The following is a 14,489-nucleotide window of genomic DNA, read 5'->3' on the forward strand; positions in this document are numbered from 1 at the left end:
TCTCAAGACAGTTTTCCTATAGAAAAGTGTCTTCTCAAGACAGTTTTCCTATAGAAAAGTGTCTTCTCAAGACAGTTTTCCTATAGAAAAGTGTCTTCTCAAGACAGTTTTCCTATAGAAAAGTGTCTTCTCAAGACAGTTTTCCTATAGAAAAGTGTCTTCTCAAGACAGTTTTCCTATAGAAAAGTGTCTTCTCAAGACAGTTTTCCTATAGAAAAGTGTCTTCTCAAGACAGTTTTCCTATAGAAAACAGTCATTACATGACTGTAATGACTTTCTAAAGAAAATACACTTTTCTATAGAGAAAACTGTCTTTACGAAGACAGTCTTTCTATAGAAAAGTGTATTCTATAGGAAAACTGTCTTAAAAAGACAATTTTCTATAGGAAAACTGTCTTAAAAAGACAATTTTCTATAGGAAAACTGTCTTAAAAAGACAATTTTCTATAGGGAAACTGTCTTAAAAAGACAATTTTCTATAGGAAAACTGTCTTATAAAGACTGTTTTCTATAAGAAAACTGTTTTAAAAAGTTTCAGTTTCCTTTAAGTTTTTTATTGTTTCTACCAAAAATTCCATTTAATTTTTCCTGCAAATTCCTTTAAGCTAATTTAAATAATTCCTTTGAAAATAGGTGAAATTTGCCTTCATTTGATTAGTGATTGGTTTAGAGAGACAGAGAGAGAGTAAGCATTTCCTTTGCTCAGCTTAAGAAGACAATTCAATTTTATGGGATTCTACTTTGTACGATAATGTATTCCATAATATTGGATTTATTTTACACCCCTTTAGTTTGTATTGTTTCGTATTTTATATTTTGTGTTCTGTTGTATTGGGAATCTTATTGTCTTAAAGTTTTATAACATTATCATAACATAAAAGAAAAATGATTTCAACAGAAATCTATCTGTATAAATTGAGAATATAAATGTCTAAATTGTATGGTGGATCCTTGTGAATCCTTGCTAGTTTGAGTACTTTATAAAACTACATTTATATTGATGTTGCTTGTAATGGTGGCAAAAGGAGGTATATTTGCCAGATTGCTTGATTTGCATTTTGCAAAAAAAAAAAGAAGAAAAATATTATCGTTTGATTTCTCTACATCATTGTTACAAAATTGTTGCAAAGAAAAATACGTTGGCAAACAAACTGCGCTTGGGTGGATGTTGATGATGATGATGATGGCAACAAAACAAAAAAAGGACGAACTAGAAATGAAACTTAAAAAATATTTATATGTATCGGTGGCAGTAGTAGTAGTAGTAAGAACTGCTTGCTACTTGTACTGTTAATGCTACAACTTGAACCACTTAAGCTGCAAATTGTTAAAGGTAGAAACGAGCTGAAACTACTTGTAAGAAAGTCCTTTAGCCTACTGCTACTCCCTATGTTTTTTTATGTTTGCTGGCTGTAATAAAAATTCAGTTGGGTGGTAGATGAGGGGCAAGAGGTAGCGAAATATTAGCATGCAACATGAGTAAATGTTGCAAAGTACTTTTACTTTTTTTTGTTTGTATGTTAAACTAACAAAAACACGGTTATTTTCTGTATGTATTTCAATATTTCTTTCATTCTTTATACATTTTTTTTATATTTTTCGTTAAATATACGTTCGTTGTTGATTCTTTTGATATGCAAGTGTTTACTATAACAACACGGATACACATGAACTGAAAATACATTCTACCTTTATCCACACATTCACAACAGAACAAAATGATTGACTGTGTGTGTGTAAGGATATGTATGTGAGAATAAACAAGGATACAGACATACGAGTACGTACAACACAGTGTATTTTATTTACACCATAAACTCTGATAGAGTTTTAGTGAGCTCTCAAACCCCAACAGCCAACATCAAGTTGATTGAAATGTTTGCCATTCCTTCCTGCTCGGCTCTCACTCCTACCCAGCAAAAACAAACCCTCCTCTACAACAACAGATTCATTGCTAAGGAGCAAAGTGAAGAATTTCGTTAAAAAAACCAAAATAGGGAGTTACTGGCATAAAATTCACTCGTATGGTCTTTAAAAAACAGCAAAATTATGTAACGCTCAAAGGATAATAAAAATCACTTTTCTCTGTGTATCTGTGTCTGTTTGCAGAAGAGTTGAATTTTTTATTTCTAGATCCTCTTGCTGCTCGTTATTGGCGTATGAAAGGAAAACTATGTACATAAACGTACGTATGTACCTCTAGATGTAAGAGAAAACAGAAATTGAATTGAAATATAAATATTGAATTTATACCGGGAACAAATTCTCATCTTTTACAACCCGTTCTTCAACATATCATAAATGGTTGCCATTGTTAGTGGGTTGTTAATATGACACGATTTTTAGTTCAAAAATAACAAAAAATAACATAGTTGAAGGCAATCAAAAGAATGTTTTTCATTTAAATTGTAAATATGTTGATGGCCCCAACTTGTTTTCAATTTAAATTCATTGGATGGTAGAAATTCATAAAAACAACAGATATTAACATGAAAACTGTCTTCACAAGACTGTCTTCTATAGGAAAACTGTCTTGTAAAGACTGAGAAGACTCTTTTATATAGAAAAACTGTCTGAGAAAACTGTCGTAAAAATACTGTTTTCTATAGGAAAACTGTCTTGAAAAGACAATTTTTTATAGGAAAACTGTCTTAAAAAGACAATTTTTTATAGGAAAACTGTCTTAAAAAGACAATTTTCTATAAGAAAACTGTCTTAAAAAGACAATTTTCTATAAGAAAACTGTCTTAAAAAGACAATTTTCTATAAGAAAACTGTCTTAAAAAGACAATTTTCTATAAGAAAACTGTCTTAAAAAGACAATTTTCTATAAGAAAACTGTCTTAAAAAGAAAATTTTCTATAAGAAAACTGTCTTAAAAAGAAAATTTTCTATAAGAAAACTGTCTTAAAAAGACAATTTTCTATAAGAAAACTGTCTTAAAAAGACAATTTTCTATAAGAAAACTGTCTTAAAAAGACAATTTTCTATAAGAAAACTGTCTTAAAAAGAAAATTTTCTATAAGAAAACTGTCTTAAAAAGACAATTTTCTATAAGAAAACTGTCTTAAAAAGACAATTTTCTATAAGAAAACTGTCTTAAAAAGACAATTTTCTATAAGAAAACTGTCTTAAAAAGACAATTTTCTATAAGAAAACTGTCTTAAAAAGACAATTTTCTATAAGAAAACTGTCTTAAAAAGACAATTTTCTATAAGAAAACTGTCTTAAAAAGACAATTTTCTATAAGAAAACTGTCTTAAAAAGACAATTTTCTATAAGAAAACTGTCTTAAAAAGACAATTTTCTATAAGAAAACTGTCTTAAAAAGACAATTTTCTATAAGAAAACTGTCTTAAAAAGAAAATTTTCTATAAGAAAACTGTCTTAAAAAGACAATTTTCTATAAGAAAACTGTCTTAAAAAGACAATTTTCTATAAGAAAACTGTCTTAAAAAGACAATTTTCTATAAGAAAACTGTCTTAAAAAGACAATTTTCTATAAGAAAACTGTCTTAAAAAGACAATTTTCTATAAGAAAACTGTCTTAAAAAGACAATTTTCTATAAGAAAACTGTCTTAAAAAGAAAATTTTCTATAAGAAAACTGTCTTAAAAAGACAATTTTCTATAAGAAAACTGTCTTAAAAAGACAATTTTCTATAAGAAAACTGTCTTAAAAAGAAAATTTTCTATAAGAAAACTGTCTTAAAAAGACAATTTTCTATAAGAAAACTGTCTTAAAAAGACAATTTTCTATAAGAAAACTGTCTTAAAAAGACAATTTTCTATAAGAAAACTGTCTTAAAAAGACAATTTTCTATAAGAAAACTGTCTTAAAAAGACAATTTTCTATAAGAAAACTGTCTTAAAAAGACAATTTTCTATAAGAAAACTGTCTTAAAAAGAAAATTTTCTATAAGAAAACTGTCTTAAAAAGACAATTTTCTATAAGAAAACTGTCTTAAAAAGACAATTTTCTATAAGAAAACTGTCTTAAAAAGACAATTTTCTATAAGAAAACTGTCTTAAAAAGACAATTTTCTATAAGAAAACTGTCTTAAAAAGACAATTTTCTATAAGAAAACTGTCTTAAAAAGAAAATTTTCTATAAGAAAACTGTCTTAAAAAGAAAATTTTCTATAAGAAAACTGTCTTAAAAAGACAATTTTCTATAAGAAAACTGTCTTAAAAAGAAAATTTTCTATAAGAAAACTGTCTTAAAAAGACAATTTTCTATAAGAAAACTGTCTTAAAAAGACAATTTTCTATAAGAAAACTGTCTTAAAAAGACAATTTTCTATAAGAAAACTGTCTTAAAAAGACAATTTTCTATAAGAAAACTGTCTTAAAAAGACAATTTTCTATAAGAAAACTGTCTTAAAAAGACAATTTTCTATAAGAAAACTGTCTTAAAAAGAAAATTTTCTATAAGAAAACTGTCTTAAAAAGACAATTTTCTATAAGAAAACTGTCTTAAAAAGACAATTTTCTATAAGAAAACTGTCTTAAAAAGACAATTTTCTATAAGAAAACTGTCTTAAAAAGACAATTTTCTATAAGAAAACTGTCTTAAAAAGACAATTTTCTATAAGAAAACTGTCTTAAAAAGACAATTTTCTATAAGAAAACTGTCTTAAAAAGAAAATTTTCTATAAGAAAACTGTCTTAAAAAGACAATTTTCTATAAGAAAACTGTCTTAAAAAGACAATTTTCTATAAGAAAACTGTCTTAAAAAGACAATTTTCTATAAGAAAACTGTCTTAAAAAGACAATTTTCTATAAGAAAACTGTCTTAAAAAGACAATTTTCTATAAGAAAACTGTCTTAAAAAGACAATTTTCTATAAGAAAACTGTCTTAAAAAGACAATTTTCTATAAGAAAACTGTCTTAAAAAGAAAATTTTCTATAAGAAAACTGTCTTAAAAAGACAATTTTCTATAAGAAAACTGTCTTAAAAAGACAATTTTCTATAAGAAAACTGTCTTAAAAAGACAATTTTCTATAAGAAAACTGTCTTAAAAAGACAATTTTCTATAAGAAAACTGTCTTAAAAAGACAATTTTCTATAAGAAAACTGTCTTAAAAAGACAATTTTCTATAAGAAAACTGTCTTAAAAAGAAAATTTTCTATAAGAAAACTGTCTTAAAAAGACAATTTTCTATAAGAAAACTGTCTTAAAAAGACAATTTTCTATAAGAAAACTGTCTTAAAAAGACAATTTTCTATAAGAAAACTGTCTTAAAAAGACAATTTTCTATAAGAAAACTGTCTTAAAAAGACAATTTTCTATAAGAAAACTGTCTTAAAAAGACAATTTTCTATAAGAAAACTGTCTTAAAAAGAAAATTTTCTATAAGAAAACTGTCTTAAAAAGACAATTTTCTATAAGAAAACTGTCTTAAAAAGACAATTTTCTATAAGAAAACTGTCTTAAAAAGACAATTTTCTATAAGAAAACTGTCTTAAAAAGACAATTTTCTATAAGAAAACTGTCTTAAAAAGACAATTTTCTATAAGAAAACTGTCTTAAAAAGACAATTTTCTATAAGAAAACTGTCTTAAAAAGACAATTTTCTATAAGAAAACTGTCTTAAAAAGACAATTTTCTATAAGAAAACTGTCTTAAAAAGACAATTTTCTATAAGAAAACTGTCTTAAAAAGACAATTTTCTATAAGAAAACTGTCTTAAAAAGAAAATTTTCTATAAGAAAACTGTCTTAAAAAGACAATTTTCTATAAGAAAACTGTCTTAAAAAGACAATTTTCTATAAGAAAACTGTCTTAAAAAGACAATTTTCTATAAGAAAACTGTCTTAAAAAGACAATTTTCTATAAGAAAACTGTCTTAAAAAGACAATTTTCTATAAGAAAACTGTCTTAAAAAGACAATTTTCTATAAGAAAACTGTCTTAAAAAGAAAATTTTCTATAAGAAAACTGTCTTAAAAAGACAATTTTCTATAAGAAAACTGTCTTAAAAAGACAATTTTCTATAAGAAAACTGTCTTAAAAAGAAAATTTTCTATAAGAAAACTGTCTTAAAAAGACAATTTTCTATAAGAAAACTGTCTTAAAAAGACAATTTTCTATAAGAAAACTGTCTTAAAAAGACAATTTTCTATAAGAAAACTGTCTTAAAAAGACAATTTTCTATAAGAAAACTGTCTTAAAAAGACAATTTTCTATAAGAAAACTGTCTTAAAAAGACAATTTTCTATAAGAAAACTGTCTTAAAAAGACAATTTTCTATAAGAAAACTGTCTTAAAAAGACAATTTTCTATAAGAAAACTGTCTTAAAAAGACAATTTTCTATAAGAAAACTGTCTTAAAAAGACAATTTTCTATAAGAAAACTGTCTTAAAAAGACAATTTTCTATAAGAAAACTGTCTTAAAAAGAAAATTTTCTATAAGAAAACTGTCTTAAAAAGACAATTTTCTATAAGAAAACTGTCTTAAAAAGACAATTTTCTATAAGAAAACTGTCTTAAAAAGACAATTTTCTATAAGAAAACTGTCTTAAAAAGACAATTTTCTATAAGAAAACTGTCTTAAAAAGACAATTTTCTATAAGAAAACTGTCTTAAAAAGACAATTTTCTATAAGAAAACTGTCTTAAAAAGAAAATTTTCTATAAGAAAACTGTCTTAAAAAGACAATTTTCTATAAGAAAACTGTCTTAAAAAGAAAATTTTCTATAAGAAAACTGTCTTAAAAAGACAATTTTCTATAAGAAAACTGTCTTAAAAAGACAATTTTCTATAAGAAAACTGTCTTAAAAAGACAATTTTCTATAAGAAAACTGTCTTAAAAAGACAATTTTCTATAAGAAAACTGTCTTAAAAAGACAATTTTCTATAAGAAAACTGTCTTAAAAAGACAATTTTCTATAAGAAAACTGTCTTAAAAAGACAATTTTCTATAAGAAAACTGTCTTAAAAAGACAATTTTCTATAAGAAAACTGTCTTAAAAAGACAATTTTCTATAAGAAAACTGTCTTAAAAAGAAAATTTTCTATAAGAAAACTGTCTTAAAAAGAAAATTTTCTATAAGAAAACTGTCTTAAAAAGACAATTTTCTATAAGAAAACTGTCTTAAAAAGACAATTTTCTATAAGAAAACTGTCTTAAAAAGACAATTTTCTATAAGAAAACTGTCTTAAAAAGAAAATTTTCTATAAAAAAAAAACTGTCTTAAAAAGACAATTTTCTATAAGAAAACTGTCTTAAAAAGACAATTTTCTATAAGAAAACTGTCTTAAAAAGACAATTTTCTATAAGAAAACTGTCTTAAAAAGAAAATTTTCTATAAGAAAACTGTCTTAAAAAGAAAATTTTCTATAAGAAAACTGTCTTAAAAAGAAAATTTTCTATAAGAAAACTGTCTTAAAAAGACAATTTTCTATAAGAAAACTGTCTTAAAAAGACAATTTTCTATAAGAAAACTGTCTTAAAAAGACAATTTTCTATAAGAAAACTGTCTTAAAAAGACAATTTTCTATAAGAAAACTGTCTTAAAAAGACAATTTTCTATAAGAAAACTGTCTTAAAAAGACAATTTTCTATAAGAAAACTGTCTTAAAAAGACAATTTTCTATAAGAAAACTGTCTTAAAAAGACAATTTTCTATAAGAAAACTGTCTTAAAAAGACAATTTTCTATAAGAAAACTGTCTTAAAAAGAAAATTTTCTATAAAAAAAAAACTGTCTTAAAAAGACAATTTTCTATAAGAAAACTGTCTTAAAAAGACAATTTTCTATAAGAAAACTGTCTTAAAAAGACAATTTTCTATAAGAAAACTGTCTTAAAAAGAAAATTTTCTATAAGAAAACTGTCTTAAAAAGAAAATTTTCTATAAGAAAACTGTCTTAAAAAGAAAATTTTCTATAAGAAAACTGTCTTAAAAAGACAATTTTCTATAAGAAAACTGTCTTAAAAAGACAATTTTCTATAAGAAAACTGTCTTAAAAAGACAATTTTCTATAAGAAAACTGTCTTAAAAAGACAATTTTCTATAAGAAAACTGTCTTAAAAAGACAATTTTCTATAAGAAAACTGTCTTAAAAAGACAATTTTCTATAAGAAAACTGTCTTAAAAAGACAATTTTCTATAAGAAAACTGTCTTAAAAAGACAATTTTCTATAAGAAAACTGTCTTAAAAAGACAATTTTCTATAAGAAAACTGTCTTAAAAAGACAATTTTCTATAAGAAAACTGTCTTAAAAAGACAATTTTCTATAAGAAAACTGTCTTAAAAAGACAATTTTCTATAAGAAAACTGTATTTAAAACACTCTTCTCTATAGGAAAACTGTCGAAGGAAGACAGTTTTCTAATTTTCATATTTGTTTATGAAATTTAAGGAAATTTTCATGATATTTTTAAAATTTTGTTTCGCTAAATGTTTAAATTGTTCTAAATTTGTGTGTTTGTTATTATTCCTTGTTATTTAGAGTCCCCTGAGAGGAAACGCAAAAGTTTATAAAATAAACATCATGTTTGATTAAGGAAAACTTTTTTCCGTTTTTTTTTTTATTTTGTTTGGTTTCTTTAACCTTTTCATCACTTGTTAAACACTTAATGGTTTCTTTTCAATTTGTTGCTGTTTTTATATAAATTTTTGTACAACACATGAAAAAAGCATGATGTGTGTTTGGCTTACAGAAACATATTTAGCAATTTGTAATACTTTAAAAAGTTTATTTCTTTTTTATTTTATTTCAGATTTTTTTTTCGGTTATTTGAAATTTTTTCTATTTATTTTTACTTGTATATAGCAGTTTATAAAACTACTTTAGTAGTAGCACAATCAAGCCAGCACTTTAGCAAATATTTTTGTTGAGATATCTGCACAGAGAATGAAATATAAATCCAACATAAAAAGCTCATAAGCAATATATCAAAATGTTGCCAATTTTTTAATCAAATTAAATTTTCAAATGTGCAATGAGATCAAGGGAAAACACTGAGTTCAACCAAAAAAAACGAGATTTGCTGTTTCTTTTTGGAGTTAAAAAACCCTCCCAGGAAAGCAATTTTCCACATAAGATGAGCACAAAAAATTTAAAAAACCTAAAAAAGAAATTCAAAAGTAAATCAACTTGTTACACGCTAACAAATCTAGCGTTATTATGCCACATATGTTAGCAGTCTGAAAAGTTTTTAATAATTCTAAAATTTTTGTAATATTCTTTTAAATTTGTTTAAACACTTTTAAGTTATTCTGCTACATTTTCCTATAAATGTAGTGTTTTATGCCAAAGGCTGTTTTCTTGTTAAAAAAAAGTGTAAATAAATTTTGTGAAACAGGGAAAGGGAACCAAAATCTATTAAAGGTTTGTTTGAATTCATTTTAGCAGTTTGTTTTTATTTTTTTTTAGAAAAATTCATGAAAAACAAGTAATTGTACTGGGAGAAACCCAGCAGTTCTAGGGAAGTGTTAGTTAAGTGTGAGTCCTAGGCAAAAATCAATTGTTCCTACATAAATTACGAACCTTAAACTCCGCCTTACAAAAGGAGACTTAGTTACAAATACTTAACGCGACTACTAAGGTAATGACTAAGGTTCGAAGGACCATTTTTGAAAATGTTTAATAAAACAACTAAAACGTATTAAATTAAGGAAAAATCGGATTTTGTTATTAAAATGATGATTTTTTAATGTTTTTTTAGAATTTTCTTGATTTAAATCGAATTTGAAAATTTTCATTTCGAAGGACCATTTTTATGAAAATTTTTATTTTAAACATTTTGTTATTTTTAAAGCTTTTTATGCAGTCTAAAAGATTTTTAAAGTAATAAATAATATTTTAATCAAGAAAATTAATAATTTTTCTGTGTTATTTTAAACGTTTTATTTTAAATTTTAGGTTCGAAGGACCAATTTTTTTAGAAATTGTGTTTTTGTTATTATAATGATATTTTTAATTGCTTGTGGAATTTTCTTATTTTAAATCGAATTTTAAAATTTTCAGTTCGAAGGACCATTTTAATGAAAATTTTTATTTAATACATTTTGTTACTTTTAAAGCTTTATATGAAGAAATTAATATTATTTTAAATCGAGAAATTGCTTAATTTGCTTTTATGTAAATTTTTTAGTTCGAAGGACCATTTTGGAAATTGTTATTTAAGGCAAAAAAAGAAAATCTAATTAATGAAAAATTGTGATTTTGTCATTATAATGATATTTTTTAATGTTTCTGATGAATTTTTCTGATTTTAATCGCATTTGAAAATTTTCAGTTCGAAGGACCATTTTTATGAAAATTTTTATTTTAAACATTTTGTCATTTTTAAAGCTTTATATGAATCAAGTCTAAATATAAGTAATAAATTACATTTTAATCAAGAATATGCTCTTAATTATTCTTCTTATTTATAAAAGTTGTATGTCAATTTTTAGGTACGAAGGACTATTTTTTTTAAATTTTTTAAAAATTGCATTTTTGTTATTATAGTGATGTTTTTAATTGTTTGTGGAATTTTCTTCTTTCAGATTGAATTTTGAAATTTTCAATTCGAAGGACCATTTTAAGGAACATTTTTATTTTTAAGGTTTTTGTTATTCCCTAATGTAATTTATATATATTTTGATAAAACATTAGGAAAAATTACTGTCAGCATTGAGTTATTTTGTAGTCAATGCCGAACTGTTGGGTAGTGCGTAAATTTAACTCTATATACAAGTGTAAATGTAGTTCAAAGTCATTTAACATGTTAAATCCACAGCTGATCTATATAGGTTTAAAAAAAATACAGGGGGTATACTTAGACAAACACACACTCATACTCATACTATGTTTGTTAAAAAAAATTTATTTATTTTTTTATTTCATACTAAAATCATGTACGTTCTTGAAACATGAAGAGAAAGCAACAACAAAAAAACAACAACAACGAACATAACAAATACAAAAATGAAAATACTTGCAATTTGCAACTTTTTGAATAAAAAATAAGAGCAGCAGCAAACAGTTTTAACAAAAACAAACAACCAAAGGCAACAACAGTATAACAATAATAACAATAACAGCATCAGCAGCAACAACAACAACAACATTACTTTCAAGAGCTAGAAAAACATACATTTAAATTGTTGCTAGCTGAGAGTGTGCTTCCAGCTGAGTTTGTTTACTGATAACAAATTTTGGGTTAAAAACGAATTGAAAATATAGCTATAATTTTAAAAAGATCTAGTTTAGGTCCTATTTCAGATACTAATTCTGTTCTAGTTCTGATCTAGTTCTAGTTCTGTTCTAGTTCTGTTCTAGTTCTGTTCTAGTTCTGTTCTAGTTCTGTTCTAGTTCTGTTCTAGTTCTGTTCTAGTTCTGTTCTAGTTCTGTTCTAGTTCTGTTCTAGTTCTGTTCTAGTTCTGTTCTAGTTCTGTTCTAGTTCTGTTCTAGTTCTGTTCTAGTTCTGTTCTAGTTCTGTTCTAGTTCTGTTCTAGTTCTGTTCTAGTTCTGTTCTAGTTCTGTTCTAGTTCTGTTCTAGTTCTGTTCTAGTTCTGTTCTAGTTCTGTTCTAGTTCTGTTCTAGTTCTGTTCTAGTTCTGTTCTAGTTCTGTTCTAGTTCTGTTCTAGTTCTGTTCTAGTTCTGTTCTAGTTCTGTTCTAGTTCTGTTCTAGTTCTGTTCTAGTTCTGTTCTAGTTCTGTTCTAGTTCTGTTCTAGTTCTGTTCTAGTTCTGTTCTAGTTCTGTTCTAGTTCTGTTCTAGTTCTGTTCTAGTTCTGTTCTAGTTCTGTTCTAGTTCTGTTCTAGTTCTGTTCTAGTTCTGTTCTAGATCTGTTCTAGTTCTGTTCTAGTTCTGTTCTAGTTCTGTTCTAGTTCTGTTCTAGTTCTGTTCTAGTTCTGTTCTAGTTCTGTTCTAGTTCTGTTCTAGTTCTGTTCTAGTTCTGTTCTAGTTCTGTTCTAGTTCTGTTCTAGTTCTGTTCTAGTTCTGTTCTAGTTCTGTTCTAGTTCTGTTCTAGTTCTGTTCTAGTTCTGTTCTAGTTCTGTTCTAGTTCTGTTCTAGTTCTGTTCTAGTTCTGTTCTAGTTCTGTTCTAGTTCTGTTCTAGTTCTGTTCTAGTTCTGTTCTAGTTCTGTTCTAGTTCTGTTCTAGTTCTGTTCTAGTTCTGTTCTAGTTCTGTTCTAGTTCTGTTCTAGTTCTGTTCTAGTTCTGTTCTAGTTCTGTTCTAGTTCTGTTCTAGTTCTGTTCTAGTTCTGTTCTAGTTCTGTTCTAGTTCTGTTCTAGTTCTGTTCTAGTTCTGTTCTAGTTCTGTTCTAGTTCTGTTCTAGTTCTGTTCTAGTTCTGTTCTAGTTCTGTTCTAGTTCTGTTCTAGTTCTGTTCTAGTTCTGTTCTAGTTCTGTTCTAGTTCTGTTCTAGTTCTGTTCTAGTTCTGTTCTAGTTCTGTTCTAGTTCTGTTCTAGTTCTGTTCTAGTTCTGTTCTAGTTCTGTTCTAGTTCTGTTCTAGTTCTGTTCTAGTTCTGTTCTAGTTCTGTTCTAGTTCTGTTCTAGTTCTGTTCTAGTTCTGTTCTAGTTCTGTTCTAGTTCTGTTCTAGTTCTGTTCTAGTTCTGTTCTAGTTCTGTTCTAGTTCTGTTCTAGTTCTGTTCTAGTTCTGTTCTAGTTCTGTTCTAGTTCTGTTCTAGTTCTTTTTACATTTTTAAATTTTGGTTTTCAATCATTTAAACCATTCAACACACTCGAATTTTAATTTAGCTCGTATGCCCTCTTACAAAACTAACACATACTAACAAAACTAACACATAAAACAAAACAGCGTTATACAACAATTTACTTTAAATTTCATACTATTTTATTTGAAATAATAACCCAAGCTAAAGAAGACAAAAAAAAAACGAAAACTCAAGCAAAATATAAATAAAAATATAAAGAGACGCAGAAAAAATGCTGCAAAAACCCAGCGAAGGTTTAAGCTTTTACGTTTTAATCCGATTTAGTAACATTTTCACTGTTAAACCTACAATTTTTCATTCAACTTCATGGTGCGTCGTAGTTTGTTTTTACCCCGCTTTAAAGCTCGAGACATTCGCTCGAAAGTGAGTCTGTGTGTTTGTTCGTTCTCTTGTAATCCCGCCATAGTCTGGGCTGGATGTTTGGCTGACATTTTGCTGGTAAAGAAGATGTTGCTACAAAAAATTTATATATAAGACAAGGCAATAATACACAAAAGGCTCACAGATCCACCAGCAGTAGTACAAAATAAAGTAGATGATGTTTGGGGGAAAAAAAGTCAAGGAAATAAAAAAAATACGGGAAAGGAATTACATTGTAACTGAAACCCATCTTATCAGCTGAGTAAAGAAATAAAAAGAAATGAAAATATAAGAAGCAACAAAACCAAAAAAAATATAAAAAGAAAAACCCTGCCAGTTTTACTTAAATGAAACCACATGACTGGAAAATCATGCTAATTTTAAGAGAAAACAAAGTAACAAAATAATAAAAAAGAAGATTTTTTTTATATTCTTCCTTATTTTTTTGCATTTTTTAAAGAAAAGAAAAACAAAACTGTTAAAAAATCACAATCAGCAAAGAAATCTTGAAGCTAACAATTTATAATTTAAATATTTTTGCTAAATGTTGAAAAAACAAATCAATGTTGAATTTTTTTAAACTTAGGGGAATTTAGAACAGAACTAAAACCAGAACAGAACTAGAACAGAACTAGAACTAGAACAGAACAGAACTAGAACAGAACTAGAACAGAACTAGAACAGAACTAGAACAGAACTAGAACAGAACTAGAACAGAACTAGAACAGAACTAGAACAGAACTAGAACAGAACTAGAACAGAACTAGAACAGAACTAGAACAGAACTAGAACAGAACTAGAACAGAACTAGAACAGAACTAGAACAGAACTAGAACAGAACTAGAACAGAACTAGAACAGAACTAGAACAGAACTAGAACAGAACTAGAACAGAACTAGAACAGAACCAGAACAGAACAGAACTAGAACAGAACTAGAACAGAACTAGAACAGAACTAGAACAGAACTAGAACAGAACTAGAACAGAACTAGAACAGAACTAGAACAGAACTAGAACAGAACTAGAACAGAACTAGAACAGAACTAGAACAGAACTAGAACAGAACTAGAACAGAACTAGAACAGAACTAGAACAGAACTAGAACAGAACTAGAACAGAACTAGAACAGAACTAGAACAGAACTAGAACAGAACTAGAACAGAACTAGAACAGAACTAGAACAGAACTAGAACAGAACTAGAACAGAACTAGAACAGAACTAGAACAGAACTAGAACAGAACTAGAACAGAACTAGAACAGAACTAGAATAAATTACATACAAAATCTAGTACCAAGATTTTTTAAATTTATAAATTTATTTTTAAAAACAGTGTCTTGCAAAAAAATACATTTTTTAATAATAATTTTTCTTTTTTATTTCTTTTTAGGGTTTCGCCACCAATTTTCACCAAAAATTGGAAAACTTTTCGAAGTAAGTACACAAATGTT

The 14,489-nt window shown here is 26.4% G+C and overlaps 2 protein-coding genes across 6 annotated transcripts in view; both read left to right on the top strand.

Moving 5' to 3' along the window:
- Positions 1-14,489, top strand: part of LOC135953082 (Ig-like and fibronectin type-III domain-containing protein 2) — a 273,456-nt gene that overhangs the window by 86,257 nt on the left and 172,710 nt on the right. For 3 of the 4 annotated variants that reach the window (XM_065502747.1, XM_065502744.1, XM_065502746.1), the window contains exon 3: positions 14,429-14,472. The exons of the other annotated variant lie outside the window; for it this stretch is intronic. The gene's annotated coding sequence lies outside the window, so the exon portion shown is untranslated. The remainder of the gene's footprint in view (positions 1-14,428; positions 14,473-14,489) is intronic. 4 annotated transcript variants of the gene reach the window in all.
- Positions 1-14,489, top strand: part of DCX-EMAP (Doublecortin-domain-containing echinoderm-microtubule-associated protein) — a 487,657-nt gene that overhangs the window by 86,243 nt on the left and 386,925 nt on the right. The window lies entirely within an intron of this gene.

Source organism: Calliphora vicina, chromosome 3 (genome assembly GCF_958450345.1).
Source record: "Calliphora vicina chromosome 3, idCalVici1.1, whole genome shotgun sequence".
Taxonomy (NCBI): Eukaryota; Metazoa; Arthropoda; class Insecta; order Diptera; family Calliphoridae; genus Calliphora; species Calliphora vicina.